Source organism: Orbicella franksi, chromosome 10, assembly GCF_964199315.1.
Source record: "Orbicella franksi chromosome 10, jaOrbFran1.1, whole genome shotgun sequence".
Lineage (NCBI taxonomy): Eukaryota > Metazoa > Cnidaria > Anthozoa > Scleractinia > Merulinidae > Orbicella > Orbicella franksi.
This window is the reverse complement of record NC_138154.1, coordinates 19,791,774-19,795,167: the sequence shown is the minus strand read 5'-3', so window position 1 is coordinate 19,795,167 and position 3,394 is coordinate 19,791,774. Positions and strand designations below refer to the sequence as shown.

Here is a 3,394-nt window from a genome sequence, read left to right as displayed (position 1 = left end):
TACATGTACTGTATGAACAGTGTATGTTCCATTAATATTGGGGATCTCTCAGAAGCTGCATCCATGATAAATTAATTTGTTCCCAGATGCATTTGTTTATAGAACTTTTCACAAATTAATATCTCTGTCATAACAGTGACCTCTGTGTTCTCCAACAATTAGCACACAAGAAAAATACACTCAGTAAGATATTGTTTACAATAAAAATCAATGCCTATAAGCAATCATAAGGACCTTAAATTTATATTACCTCAGAAATATCTCACCAGGCCATGGTTGCTTTGAAAATCTTTGATGTGTTAATACAGGCTCCCCATCTTTTTGATATACAGTGTACTTCATTGTTAGCTGTTTACTGAGTGTTAGTAGTGAATCAAATGCTAAGGGTTGGTACTCCAACTTTCACTGTGGCAGGCTCTGCCCTGAGATACAAAGCAAACTTACATAACTGTTATGAACTTCGCCACTTGCTTTCGAGAGCAAATGCAATTTGCTTCAAACAAGCAACTGGAACATTGATGGTTACAACAATGTGCACAGTCCCAATCACAGGGTCATCCAGGCTGTTTGGTTGTACATATAACTGCACAACTGTATATGAGTTCAGCTTCCAGAAGAAAATCAGAGTTTGTCAGGATAAATACTGATGTTCTTGCTTACTCAATGAATGAATGTGCAGTTCCAGAAGATATTCACACCCAACACCCATTCACGGCCAGTCTTTAGAAATTCCAAATTAAAGTATCAGGAATCAAGAGCTCTAATAGAGAAAAAACCTCCATGTGGGGTATGAATCTTTTCTTGAAGAAAACAATGTCTGAGAAATCATTAACTACAAAATAATGTTTAAGAAACATCTTACCTTTCAGAGAATTTTGTAATCTACACTGTCTGGCCAGTTCATATACATGTATTTGACAAGTTGACACTGGGCATGTTTGTAAATTTGTGCACTTCAACATCACATTACTATGTAGTAGCACTGGCCAACTAAAAACAAACAGCATAATTTGGTTAATTAATATACACTGTACATTATTAGGTTGAAATATTGGTGTAGATTGTTGCACATCAACAGATACAGAAACTATTTGCACCTGAATCATAATGAGTGAAAAATCGTGCATGAGACATTTACATGTACATGTAACAGCCCTCCACCTCAGAACCATCACAGATATGATATGATATTTTTAAACTCTCTGAAATTTCAGATTATTCAAGATTAACATATGCACATACATCATCTGGGGCAACCCAAAAAACACTGAATTTGGAAACCGAAATCCGGAATCCAGAATCTGGAACCAAAAACCAGAATCTGGAATCCAGATATTATGAATGATGATAGAAATAATTCACTTCAGCAATGTCTAATAAATAAATATGAGCAAAAATCATTTTGTTGTTATTTATTTTCTTGGCTTTACTTCAGCCACAGACTGTAATTGCTAAAAAATTATTGACTAGTTCTGAACAACCCTTAGCTATATATCTGGCCCCGTCGTTCAAAAGCTGCATAAAGCTATTCATTGGGTACATCACTATCCAGTCAGGGTTACTGATTTTTTGGGTGGATAGAGTTACTCATAGCCTGCGAGCAGGCTCTAGTATCTGTCTCTATTGTCTGAGCAGGCTAAATAGGTGTCTAGTGTTTTTCTGCATTGGCATGTCACCAAGAGCCTTCATGCGGCTTTGCTACTCACACCCCCAGCCCAAACACGAGAGCCTGCTCATAGGCTAAGTTACCCATCTTTTGTTCAAGCTGGCCCTGGTGAGAGCCCGGTTCTTGTCTAGATCAAATTGCTCTGAGAAGACTGGTGAGCAGCACATTAACAACAAGCTATTATAGGCTATTGCAGTGAGTTTCTGGCAGTCTTTTAGCATCTTTGAACAGCATGTGGTCTGATCTGTCAGCAAGTGAGAAGCAGACGGAAGTAAGTGTGCAACATTTCTACAAATTGTTTTAATATGATGGCCGCCAAGAATATGAAATGCTGATTTGTCACAGTATCAGTGTGGAAATTGTGTTAATCTGGAATTGGTCTCGTATCTGTTGGAAAAATCAAATTTCATATTTAGACCAGACGGGTTAGCCCTTGGACTTCGAAATTGGGGGGCGTGACCGTCAATGTACAGGGAGCTGCCACTGATGGATATCCTGTTCTCTATGACATTTTCTATCTTGTTCAGTATGTACTAGACATAAAGGATAAATTTATACTTCCGGTAAATTGAAGATCACTTATTAAACAAAATGGCAATTACCAGCAAGCTTATTTTAGACACTCTTGAGGTGCTTGGAATAAAATTAAGATACACTTTACTGAGATTCTCATAATCATAGCCCTCACTAAAAATAACGGTTGCACAATTTCAACAGACGGGGAATTTTTGTTTCAATAAAGGTTAAGTTTGAGGTCCTTTTTACTTGGCAGCTTACTTTTTACAGTCGAAAAGCTAAGCAAAACAATTTTCGCATATTTGAAGAACTTATTTTCTTTGATTTGTGGATTCCAGTTTCCAGTTTCTGGATTCCGGTTTTTGGTTCCAGATTCCGGATTCCGGTTTCTGGGTTTTAGGGTTGCCCCATATTTAACATATTGTTTGCTTCACATTCAGTTTACACATGGCTGTTATCCAGCATAGGCAGACTTATAAGTTTTCCTTCAAAAATATATTGCAACAACTATTGCATCTTTCGCTACCTATTCTTGTGATGAAATGACACAAAATTCAAGAACAAGAAGTCATAAGCATAAAACTAACTTACATGGTAGTGCTTACAGTTCCTCTTACTGTCTGCATATGCTGTCCATAAACTGATGCTGCCTGGACAATGTACTCATTATTTTTCTGATCACACCTTTTAAAACGTCACTGTTATATAATTTGTCCTGAAAAAGCAATACATGAAATGTTATGCCTTTGGCACTCACCAAATACCTTTACATGATGTATAATGTACACCATATCAACATTCACAATTCTCTTTACTTTCATTGTAACTCTTTTGTGTCATTTTCCCTCACTTGAAGACAGGACTTCCACATTAGGTTATAATTTGCCTCTGGAATCTCTATGAATTCACAGGGAGTGATAACAATTAAATCATGACTAATGTTAGCAAAGGAGGCGTTCAAATGTCAGATTTTAATGCTAAGTTTATACAGTAACTTTACATTACTCTTCGTACATATATATAACCTCTCAATTATTGTACCTATAGACAGAAGGTGTGCTGGGGGAAGAAATGTTCTAAACTCTCTGAACTTTTCCCCCTTACCTGTAATAGGATGACTATTATGAACTACGGTTTGTAACCAACACCAACATCAGTTTATGTATACACATGTATATTTTGTTGTCGTCTGTAATCATAAAAAAATAAAAA

The 3,394-nt window shown here is 36.6% G+C and overlaps 1 long non-coding RNA gene across 1 annotated transcript; it reads right to left on the bottom strand.

Moving 5' to 3' along the window:
- Positions 1-380: 380 nt before the first annotated feature.
- LOC145500847 (uncharacterized) lies at positions 381-3,112 on the bottom strand. The gene is made up of 3 exons (XR_014051155.1): positions 2,774-3,112; positions 863-990; positions 381-422 (listed from the first exon to the last, which is right to left on the bottom strand). It is a non-coding gene; the product is annotated as an uncharacterized LOC145500847 (long non-coding RNA).
- Positions 3,113-3,394: the final 282 nt, after the last annotated feature.